Here is a 12,778-nt window from a genome sequence, read left to right as displayed (position 1 = left end):
AAATGTTTGAAAACTGAGGGAGATGGGTAGGGGTTCCACACGGACTGTGGGCCTCAAAATTGACACTTGAGTCAGTGCAAGAAATAGATACATACACTTATTTTTCGACGTCACCCGCTTCCAATCAACGCCAATAGCCAGCAGATGGGGTCTTATCTTCGTTGTCAGGTACTTCATCTTTGGGTGAAGTCCAGTCTTTTGGATAGACGGAACAATGTAATACACCATTACAAACAGGAGGGGAGTGCCAGCTGCCTGAGTTCTGCACCATCTCTGTCTGGCCAATCAGCCAAGCCCTTTGGTGTATTCAGGTTTGATCTAACCTCTGTTCGAGACTATCTTAACTGAGATTTGAGAACTCAAAACTTCACATGCTGCCAAAATCTCGACACTTTATTTGAGACTGGACAAGACTGAACAGTTGTTTTCACAAATCCCTGAGCGATTGTTGGCAGTTGAGTGGAGAGTTTCCGATTTGAAGGACTGCTCACTTTTCTGGTGCAAGGAGCTTGCAAGACAGCAAAAACACCCAACGATTTCACAGAATAAAGTTGACGATTTAGAAAATTATGCATGGAGGTCTAATCTACATTTGATTGGAGTCCCGAAGGCATAGAGGACTCGGGGAAATAGGACAGTACTTTGCACTTGGTCGATTCTTTAATAAGAACGCACATTCTCAAAGATGCTCCTCCCGACCTCCCCATTATGAGGGCATACAGGGTACCAAGCCAACACCTCTCCAACTCGAAATATCCTTGTGCCACTATTGTGAATTTTGTTGACTATTGTATCAAGGAAAGAATTCTTACCAAAGCTATTCAGAAGCTAGGTTTTGTATTACCTGATTGGGGGCAACTCCGCATATTTTTGGATATGTCAGCTTCAGCAGCCCCCAGGAGGAGAGACGTTTTGGGATTAATTAGTCAGTTTAATTATTCTCTTGCCCTGGCCTCACTCATTCAGTAATTAAAGTTGAAAGTGTTGTTGAAAGGCACATTTAATGTTTGTACTACTTTGGAAGAAGCACAACCCCTGCTACACAAGGCTGCTGGTTAAAAGATGTATACATAGTGCAGTTGTATGATGGTTTAGGATGCGCTGTATTCTTAAATTTCTAAACTGACTTACTAGGTCACCAGAATACAGGAAAGGCAGGAGGTTGACGAGATGTCAGAAAGGGCAAGGCATTTCTTCTCTCCAAAGTCTTTTTATTGTTAAAGAAGTATGTAGCTATGTGTGTCTGGCAGTCTTTGGGTTGGGGTGGTGGGTGTTTTTGTGGGTGGGGCAAGGCAGGCTTCGGAGCGCAGTAGGGTGCATTCTCAAGGCACCCAATTTGTGCTGGGAGGGGACAGGGAGCAAGATGGGCACTCCTTCCTGTGGGTGTGGGGTCAGGGATGGTGGCTTTGGGAGGGGGAGAGATTTAGGATGGAAGGGGGTACAGGGGTAGTTTGATAATTAAAAATGAGCAAGGGCAGAGTGGCAAATATGAGTCAAGAAAGGTGTTGTGTAAAGTTCTGCAGACTCAGGCAACTACAGCCAGCCATTGTGTGTGTTTAGTGACATTAGAGGGGGATTTTAGTTGGCCCCTAGAGGATTTAGAAGACTATGTAGGGGTGAAGCCTGATCTCTTTGGGTTAAAATGCTGCAGATAAAAATTATTACCTGTAACGGGAATGGCCTCCTGAACAAACAAAAATGTGATGCTTTCTTAAAATGGATTGCTTCATTCAACCCGGAAGTAATTTTTTTGCAGGAGACTCACTTCACTTCACTCCAAGGGTTTTTATTTCTACCAGGTATACACAGGCATTCTATGCATCAGCAGGAATGACGATGTGGGGGGTGGTGATATTGTTCTCTAACACATTCGATTGGGAGATAAAAGAGGTCCATAGGGAAAATAAAGGGAGGTGGATATGGATAGACGCCAGATTAGCTGGAAGGGTCCTGAATCTCTGCAATTATTGTGGTCCAATTATGGATGAGACCGAGGCCTTGGAGCAAATATATAATCTCTCTCTTCAGGCAGAGGGATAATTAGTTCTTGGTGACGACTTTAACTTCATACAAGACTGAATGAAATATAATAAAGAAGTTTGGTGTAAACATTGGACTATTGGTTGATGCCTCAAGATATGAGTGCTGTGATATAAAGTATACGTCCCGTCTGCAAAGCCAGACATCCAAAATATGTGAATACTTATGGAATCACTTTGTGTTTGAAGACCTTACTTGATGTATTAATAAGAGTAGTTCTGTAGACAAACCCCTGTAATGATTTTGATCAGGCGTTGAAGACAAGTGAGTGCCTCCTCTCAGATGGGCATGTGTTGTTTGATTAGGTTGTTTGATTAGGTGCTAAGGCAACTGAACCTAGGGGAGGTGGAGCACCACTGTATATTGTTCTACTTATGGTATAAGTGTAATGAGTAGATAACCATGGTTGCCTGTCTCTGAGAAGTACCTTCAAAAGGGGCACAGAGAAAAAGAAGGACATTGGGAGAAGCAGGGCCCCTTCTTTTCTTCTTTGCTCCTTCTCTCTCAGTGGCTGCTTACTTTCAGTGCCCATTCTTTCACCAGAGAGTCTCCCTGTCACTAAGGTCACCTGCTGCCACCAGCTTCTGATGCAAACACTTTACATATCACAAGATACAAAACCGATGTGATATTTAGTGGTAACCAGTGACAGGGGTTTATGAGGTCTAAAATGCAAAATCACACTAATTTCATTCTCTTCTAAGCCCCTGCATGCCAGGCTCTTTGTTTTACATTTAGGCTTCAGGCTGAGCTCAGCATTACAATAGCTTGTGGTTAAGAGAGAAAAGCATCAAATGCCTTGGGAAAGGCATGTACGAATGATATACAGCTCTCACCTAGTAGGTCAAGCCTTCTGTGGGATCATACTGCCATAATCTGGACAGCTATTTCTGTAGAGTTCTCTTTCTGGAGGTGAGTGGGTAGGTGTGGCTGGTTTTATAAAGTTTTAAGTGTTGCAAGCCTCATAGGGTTCTTGATAGATTGAACTAAAATTCAGATTCTTGCTATGTCCTTTGCATCTCTTCCAGAGGACCAGGAGAAAAGTGCCAACATTAGAGCCAGGGGTGTGGATTTGGTGCAGCAAAAGCAGGGGATGGCTGAGGGTGTTGTAAGTCAGAGTTGAGGTGCAGTGGTATATCTTAATGTGGATCTCATTGCTGGAATAGCAGGGAGCCTGCAGGTCAGGAATGAAGTGCCCTGGCCAGTCTGTGTGAGAATACTTCAGGGGCTGTATCACACATACAGCACATTTTCCTTGTTTGTGCCATATTAGCATGAATACGCTGTCCCAGGGCAGCTGTGGACTCGAGCTGCCCTGGGGGCAGCGCATTTATGTGAAAAACAGAGCGGCTGCTTCAAAGCCGCTCCATGTTTTAATGTGCAGGCAGCAACCTGCCTGCACTTTTAAGGGGAATTAGAGACCTCCTTGCAGGTAGGTGCAGTGAGTGACTGCACCCGCCTGCAAGTAGATGTCTGGGGGGGGGTCCATGGGACCCCTCCCCCCCCTCCAGAGGGCTGCCATCAGGGAGCAAACTGACAGTGCACCTCCTGACAGCTTCTTTGCCTCTACGTCTGTTAGTGCGTCGGTCCTTATTTGGTCTTTTAAATTTGACATGTAAGGGGAAGAGTTAGAACTGAGGTGCATTAGCAGAGCAGGTGAATAGTATTAGGTGCTTCAAAATGGAGAGTGCGATGAGCCTAGGTCACAAATGAGGGCACCAGCAGAACTGTGCCTCAGTGCTGTAATAGCCAGATTGGAGTATATCAGAAGAGCTGTGCATGTCAAGAGGGAAGTGCAGTAGCAAACCTCTCAAATGGTCTTAGCACTGGATGGCATGCTGTAATGGCTGAGGTGCACTGCCAGAGCTGGGTGTGACTTTCAATGCAGGAAAAGCAGGTTCTGCTGTTGAGCTGGAGTGAGCTGCATTTGCAGATTTGTGGGTGAGGCTATGTGCAAGTTTAGTAGGATGTTCTCCAGGCCAGGATTACAGTGCAATGGGAGAACTGTATGCGATTCTCAGGGCAGGTGTAGCAAGGGTGCTCAGGACTGAACTGCACTGGCAGAGCTGAGGGTCTCAGTTCAGTAACAGTAGGGTTAGTAGTGCAGTGGTAGAGCTGCGTACATCTCAATGCAGGATCCACGTAGTACAGAGTTGAGATGCAGCGTCTGTCATACTGCAGGAATAGGAGGGTTTGCTGCAGAACAGGTTTGATGTGCACTTACAGAGCATTGTTTGTCACACTGCAGGAATAGCAGGTGGACTCGAGGTCGGGACTCCGGTGCTCTAGCAGAGCTTTGTGTGTAGGTCCCAGTTTTGAGTAGCTGGTTGTGCTGTAGGTTATCATTGAGGTACATTGGCAGAACTGTCTGGAGTGAGGAAGTATCAGAGGTGTATCAGGTAAGGTTTGAGGTGCATTGGCAGAGCTGTCTTGGAGTCTCTGTGTATGAGTAGCTGGGTGTGCTGCAGAACGTGTTTGAGGTGCACTAGTAAAGCTGTTGGTGAATATCAATCTATGAGCAGCAGATTATATACGATTGAGGTGCATTGACAGAGTTACGTAGTGTCTCAGAGTAGAATTAGCAGGGTTTGCTGTGGGGGAACGTTGAGGCACTGGCAGAGTGTGATTCAGTGAGGGCATGAGGTGCATCCGAAGTGCTGTCTGTGGTGCATTGCAGGGATACCAGAGATGTTGTCTACAGCACTGGTGTTGATCTATGGGTGTTCTAGTTTTGAACAGATGATTTACTGAAGGTCTTGATTTGGGGGCATTGACAATTCTGTGTATTCTGGAGCGCATGAGTTGCAGGCGGTATAGCAGGCAATGTTTGAGATGCATTAGCAAGGGTGTATATTTCTCTCACTGCATGATAAGGAGGGAGGGACGCAGGACAGGATTGAAGTGCACTGCCAGAGCTGTTCCTTCCTCTCTGCTCTAGCACTCCCTTCCCTCTCCAGTATGTCTCTCAATTGTTCCACATTTCTGCTCCCACTCCTTGCCTCTTCCTTATAGCTCCCCTCTCCCATGCCTCCTCTCCTTTTGCCTTCCTCTGCACTACTGCACATTTCTAATTTCCCTCAGCTTCTGATTAAGTGGGTGTGCTGCTGGACAGGGTAGAGCTGCACTGGCAGGGCTGTGTGTGGGTGCCACTCTTGAACATCAGGTGGTTCTGCAGAACAGATGTGAGATGCACTGGCAGGGGGTGAGCCTCTGTGTTAAATCACCAATGACGCCAGGCATGTGCTGTAGATCAACCTCAAAGTTGTTCATAGGTATACCACCTCCCTATCGCTCATAAGTAGGGTTGCCACCTTTTCCAGAGTAAAATACTGGAACTGTGCTCACATTTTACTATTCTGTAATGGTCCAGACATGATACTTTAAACGATCTTAATATAAAATTGTTTATTTTCAGTTTTGAGATGGATTTTCTGCGTTTGTTTACTCTAATTATCAGTCAGGGATCTTTAAGGCAACTCTAGAACACATTTTAAAGTGCTGTCTACTTATCTTTACTTCTCAAAATATGTACTACCAGACAGGACATTAAAATACTGGTCATGCTAGTAACAAATCGTCTAGGTGTAAACCCTACCTACAACAGCTCTCAGGAGCCTCCAACCTGGCAGGAGCAGCTCAAGGCAACCTCTTGCTGCACAACCACTTGCACCCATCAAACGTGTCTCCTGCCTCAGTCCTGTGCTCAAATATTTGCACCAACATTTCTTCCCTGCTCCCATTCTACTTCTTTTCCTTCTCATCACTCCTTTACTCTTTCTCCTCCTCTTCTCTCCTTCACTCATCCTGCCCTTCTGTTCCTCTCACCCCAACCATGCCCTCATCCATTTTTCTTTCCTTCAGTCCTATCTTTCCCAACCTCCTTTACCTGTAGAATGCAATCCTCCCTCTGTCCCTCACTGCTACCCTCTTCCAGCTCTTCCCTCCATCCCTTCTGCCACATCAGATGTAACCCTTTCCTCATGCACTTCCTTTACACCTCGTTCCTTCTTTGTTCTCTTCCTGCTCTCTCAAGCCACTCTCCCTAAGGCCCAAATTTAAGAAAAAGTGGCACATCAGAGCTGATGCGCCACTTTCTTTTTCTGCGCCCTCCTACTGGCACCTAATGACACCATGGTTGCTCCGTATTCAGAATACGGCACAACATGCCGGTCTATTGTGGCGCTTTGTTACACTAGTGTCAAAAACATTTTTTTGCTTGTGTAGCAAAATGCCAGGAGGCCCATAGGTTTCTATGGGAGCATAATTTTAAAGCCTGCTCTGAGCAGGCGTTAAACATGATGTCAAAATTGGCACATTGAAATCTGTTGAATTTCACTGCGTCATTTTTGCGGGCCTCCTAGCACTGGAACGTCCCCCTTGCATACCTTATGCCTGGTGCAGGAATAATGAGGTGCAAGGGTTTACAAGGTGGCACAATACATGCATTGAACCACTTTGTAAATATAGCGCATGGAAAAAGACACTTTAGAGCCGCCTTAGCGTAAAAAAAACATAATTACGCTATGACGGTGCTAAGGTGGCGCTAGGGGCTCTTAAATATGCCTCCAATTGCTCTACTCTCCCTTCTCTTCTAGTACACTTAGCTCTTCCTCACATTTCTCCCAGAGACACACACCTTTTTCTGCTATCCCCTCTACCAGTTCCTCTTGTACTCCCTTCATTTTTTTCCCTTCTTCAACTCCCTTCATCAACCTTTTCTCTTCCCCTTCTGCACTCAATTTTTGCTCCCACTCCTCTACTGTACAACTCTACTATTTTCTGCCTGTTCTTCCTTCTGCTTTTGCCCTGCCCACCTGCACACACCTTATTCTTCTACACTACACTTTTGTTGCACTCCTCTCCTCTCTTGCTACCACTCATTCCTCTTCAAATTCATGTCTCCTTCCCTGATCTCCCTTCGGAACCCTCTCCTGACCTCATACATAGACCTTACCTCTCTCCCACCTGCTCTCATTCCTTTCCTCAGCCCTCCATATTCCCTTCCTGCTCTCCAAAGCCTGGTTCAAATAACAGCAGGTTGCAGGTACAGGTGCTGTGGGATGGTGATGCACTGTAACCGGTCTAGGAAGAATGTATAATACATGGGAATCTGCAATCCCTGTACAAAAGATGTTTCTAATTTCTTTGTAGTTGGTGACTCGTGACCGACTCAGTCACCGATTATAAGGAAATTATATCAGAACCTAATGGTAATAACTTATTATATTTGTGTTCTGATGTCACAATGCCTGCTGCCAAAGCCAGCAGTCAGGGCAAATGCAAATCAAGGGACCGAGAATAATTAACGCAACAGTTTAAAAAAGGAAAATAAAACATGGCTTTACTTTCTTCTGTTCGTTTTCTAGCTGTATAGTCACAAGATGCAAGATTTTAATTGCAACATGTTTATTTTTCACTCCTTTAGTAGTTACAGAAAAGTTACAATCTTTCTGCATGTTGCTACACATATTTTAAAGAACTGGCTCTAATATCATCTTCCAAAAAATATCTCACAGCTTTTTTGATGTGTTTGATTGAACACTAGAAATTCTATTTTTGTTCTTTATATTTACAAACATGCTCTCTCTTTTCTTATGAAAGAACTATGGGGAAGATTTTTTTTTAAAAGTGGCGCTGCACTCAGTGCAGCGCCACTTTTCTTGTGCCCCTTAGTGCCCCCCTACTGCCACCATGTGTGCGCCGTATTTAAAATATGGCGCAGGGTAGGGGGCAATAGCATCAAAAGGTTTGCGTAACCCTGAACCATTCATTTTGGCCCATTCTAACCAATGGTATGCCCCCTTTTAACTCTTGCTCTGAGCAGGCGCCAAAAATGCAGAAAACAATGTTGCAAACAAATCTTTTAGATATCTTTGCGCTATTTCTTCTGCCCCTAAAGAGGGGACGCCCCCCTTCAATACATTATGCCTGGCAGAGGCATAATGTGGCACAAGAAGTTACAAAGTGGCGCAATGCATGCATTCCCCCACTTTCTAAATCTGGCGTGTTGATTTTGGCCTCTTTGGGCCACATTAGCATAAAAAAGAATTACGCTAATGTGACACAAGGAAGCTGTAGGCCCTCTTAAATATGGGTCTATGTGCCAACGATTTAAGTAGTTTATGGGAGAGGTGATGGTGCGACCATGTATTATATAGTATAAGGTACCCCCCTGCTGTACATAAGGATATTGTAAGCCACTTGGGGTTTCATAATTTTATGAAGGAACTTGACCTTCAGCCATGTTACTCTGTATGATTATGGAGCTCCTCTATGACTTGCAGTATACTTTTAATTTACAGCAGCATAGAGGTTTACGGGTCTCCAGGGATCACAGCTGGTTTGCCCCTTGTGACCCTGGCACTGCATTTGCGACCCCTAGCCTCAGAGGTGGTGAAATCAGTGCTAGGAACACAGGGGAGCTCACCATTATGGACATCGTTGGAGCTCCAGTTTCCTTGTTTTTTTCAATGTTTTTATAATGCTAATAGTGAATAATATTCTCTATTATTATTTTTTTTAAATGGAGTCCAATTAACTGGAATGTCACTCTCCTGGCAGCTGAGGTATGTTTTTAAATGTATGTTGCGTGCATATGTGCAGGTGAGAGCGCATTTATGTGAGAGAGAGTGTGTGTATGTGTGATCGTGTATGTATGTGTAAGCATGTGTGTGTGAGTGAACGTAAAGGTCAACTGGCTTGTGATGTTACTTCCGCTACCCCTGGCCTTTTGGTGAATTGAAGTTCATGTACAGCAGGGACTACTTTATCCCATGTATTAATTAGGGGCAATTACTTTAGGGGGGAAGCAGGAAAGTGTGGGATGGCCGGTCTCCATAAGGCCTCCCCGTGACTATGACCATAACAGAGCTCTCACATACACTGATTCCATTTTTTTCTCGTCTTTTCATCATGGAGCTCGCACTGCTGTTTACATCATACGAAATTCATTTTCAGTGGCACTGGCCTGTTGGGAAAGCTCCCAGTTTTATCATAATTTTGTCCAACATTAAAACTGACTTGTAGTTCCTAAAGTGCTCCCATCTCCTCAGCTTAGAGACAAATTTCCAGAATGTGTGCCTGTTAGAAATGGGGTCTCTAGTTGGCAGTCAGTTTGCACCCTGTCCAAGTAGGAATCCTCACTCTAGTCAGGGTAAAGGAGTCACACTCCTAAGATAACCTCTGCTCACCCCCCTGGTAGCTTGGCACAAGCAGTCAGGCTTATCTCAAAGGCAATGTGTTAAGTATTTGTACCCAAACACAGTAAAACAGTGAAAACACTACAAATGGACACCACACCAGTTTAGAAAAATAGTCAATATTTATCTAAGTAAAAAAAAGACCAAAACCACAAAAATCCAACATACACAAGCAAAGAAATGAATTTTTAAAGATGAAATCCTGATAATGCGCTAAGAAACACAATAGTTGCAAATGGTGCTTATCATGGTGCCATGACAGAGTCGTTCTCAACAGTCCGACGCCACTTGCGAGGGAGTGCGGCGCAAGTCAGGGTGTCGCACAGACTTCAGGTACAGTACCTTAGAAATGAGGCAGAGACAAAGATGTAGCATGGAGTCTGGGAGGTGAGGCCTCGCTGGAGCCGGTGCTGCATCCGTTCCTTGCTGCTTCGCAGGAGGTGAGGCATCCGTTCCTTATGGAGGTGAGGCATTGGTTCCTTGCGAATGCAGTGGAGGTCGACGACGGCGAGGCATCAGTTCCTGACAATACGGCGATGTTGATGAGTCTAGTGGGTCAAGGCACGATGAGGCGACATCACAGGGTCATGGTCATATCACAGGGCCGCAGGCCCCGCAGTGCCGTTTTGTGTCACAGACGTCAGTAACACGGCACTCGAGACTCATTATGTTGCAGGACTTCAGAGGCGCTGAGGCAGAGTCGGGCCTGTGGCAGCATTGGGCCAGCAGTGGCGGGCCTGCGGCATCAGTTGTTGCACTTCAGTGGGTACCGCAGCTTTGTGTGCAGGCAGCGGCACGAAGTCGGGCAGCAGAGCCAGTTCTGGAGTCATCTGGAGTTGATGTGCCTGGTTGTTCTTGTTTTTATGCCAGCTTTCACTCCCAAGGGCCCAAGAATTGGAGTAGGCACCATCTCACGTGTCCGGGTCCTCAGCACAAGAACCCAGAGGGTGGAGGTGAAGTCTTTGCTGTTGTCAACATCAGGACAGTGTGCGCTCTACGGGCGACGTAATGCTAAAAGCCAATCCTTATGTCATGTAATATTTCATGCATTATGTGTTAATGCAGTATGTTAACCTTTTGCATTGCAGACATTCATATTGAAACATCATTAATACTGTTTGCAATGCATTGCTCATTTTCAAGACTTTGCTGCAGGATTACAGGGTGTGGTTAGGGTGTGGTCCCTATTCTAAGCCTTTCTAGAATCCTTTCCTGCAGCCTAACTGGGTGTGGCACGTGGGCGGGGCCTGGGTCTATTTAAGGGACCCAGCCCAGCTCCACGTGCTTACTATTCAGAGGTCCCGGTGCAGAGCAGCAGCATTTTCCTGAGCTCCTGTTCCAAAGGCCTACCTAGGATTTCCAGGCCCTGTCTTCATTTCCTTGGTGATCTTCAATCAGGGCGGCAAGGTGGGGGTCAGGTTAGTTCCCCGACTCAGTTTTCAGAAATACTCGAGTGTTGGGTCTTTTGGTTAAATCGCGTATGCAATGGTTTTCTTGGCATTTAACTCTTGCAGTTCGGATCGGCAGTGTGCGTGATCGTATCTTGGCATTTAAACCTTGATGGTTGAATCGGCAACAGTGTGCACAATTCATTCTTGGCATTTAACTCTTACAGTTCAGATCGGCAGTGTGTGCAATCGTATCTTGGCATTTAAACCTTCATGTTGAATCAACAACAGTGTGTATGATTCATTCTTGGCATTTAACTCTTGCAGTTCGGATCGTCAGTGTGCGCGATCGTATCTTGGCATTTAAACCTTGATGGTTAAATCGGCAGCAGTGTGCACGATTCATTCTTGGCATTTAACTCTTGCAGTTCGGATTGGCAGTGTGCTCAATCATATCCTGGCATTGAAAACTTGATGGTTGAATCAGCAGCAGTGTGCACAATTCATTCTTGTCCTTTAACTCTTGCAGTTCAGATCAGCAGTGTGCGCGATCATATCCTGGCATTTAAACCTTGATGGTTGAATGGCCAACAGTGTGCAAGATTCCTTCTTGGCATTTAACTCTCACCGTTCGGATTGGCAGTGTGCGCGATCATATCCTGACATTTAAACCTTGATGGTTGAATCGGCAGCAGAGTGTGCGATTCATTCTTGGCATTTAACGCTTGTAGTTCAGATCAGCAGTGTGTGCGATCACGTTTTGACATTTGAACTTTGATGGTCGAATCGGCATCAGTGTGCTCGATTCATTCTCGGCAATTAAAACTTGCAACTCAGATCGGCAGAGTGCGCAATCGTATTTTGACATTTAAATCCTGATGATTGAATCAATGATAGAGTGCGTGAGTCATTCTTGGCATTTAACCTTGTGTTTCAGATCGGCAGATAGCGCGATCATTTCTAGACATTGAAATCTTGATGCACAGTTTGATATTTAAAGTGTATAATAATTCATAAGCAATAGAATCTTGAGAGCCTAGACAGAGTGTATCCTTGTAGTATCATTCATGAGCTTATCACAGTTTATTCCTGAAAACCAATGTGTTCGTTGATCACTATTATAGTGTATCCTTACAGTATCATTCATGAGTCTAACACAGTTTATTCCTGAAAACTAATGTGTTTATTGATCACTGTTATTAAGTAATTTCTATTCAAAGAAATAACTCAAGTCAGTTCAAGGTTCAGAGCATAAGATTGAATTCTACAAAAACTCTCATGTGAAAACTTGCATAATCCTTATTTATTTTCCAGGTACTCAGAGTTAATAAGGTCATGATATAGAAAAGCTCTTGATCATTCATGTTATCAGTATATATATGTTATGAACAAAGCTTCTGAAAGTCAATGTGAATAATCTGGCTATTGTGTTCTTAACTTTTACTTTCACAGGTCTCCTTCCCCGCAGTTCCCATCCTAAAACCCCATCCCCCACTTGCCCATTCTTTAACTCTGTGCTATAATGGCTAGTAGAGTTTGGAGCTGCCAAGAGGTGGACATATTGGGAACAAGCGCAAACCCCGAGGTTCCGGACTCTCTGACAGCTGTCCCTGAGACTTCTTAACAGGAAGCAAGCTCAGTCCAAGCCCTTCGAGAAACTTCACAAGTAGGATGCACAGCAAACTCCAGTCTTTGTCCTCTCCAAAGCAGAAGCAGAAACTGCAGGCCAACCCAGCAAAGCACACACAGCAAAGGAGCACAGCTCTTCAGCTATTCTCCTTGGCAGAGTCTCCTCTTCATCCAGAAGTGTTCTAAAAGCCTGGGGTTTTGGGTACAATACTTATACGCATTTCTGCCTTTGAAGTAGGCAAACTTCCAAAGAAAGTCTTTGTAGTGCACAAGACCCTGTCTTTTCTGCCCTGGTCCCAGATACACTCTAGGGGGTTGGAGACTACATCATGTAAGGACAGGCACAGCCCTATTCAGGTGCAAGTGTCAGCTCCTCCCACCACTCTAGCCCAGGCAGACCCATCAGGATATGCAGAGCACACCTCAGCTCCCTTTGTGTGATGTCTAGAGTAAATTCACAACCTGCCCAACTGTCATTCTGACCCAGATGTGTATTCCACAGCCAGACAGAGGCACAGAATG

The sequence above is a fragment of the Pleurodeles waltl genome, chromosome 7 (genome assembly GCF_031143425.1).
Source record: "Pleurodeles waltl isolate 20211129_DDA chromosome 7, aPleWal1.hap1.20221129, whole genome shotgun sequence".
Taxonomy (NCBI): domain Eukaryota; kingdom Metazoa; phylum Chordata; class Amphibia; order Caudata; family Salamandridae; genus Pleurodeles; species Pleurodeles waltl.
This window is presented reverse-complemented; position numbering follows the sequence as displayed.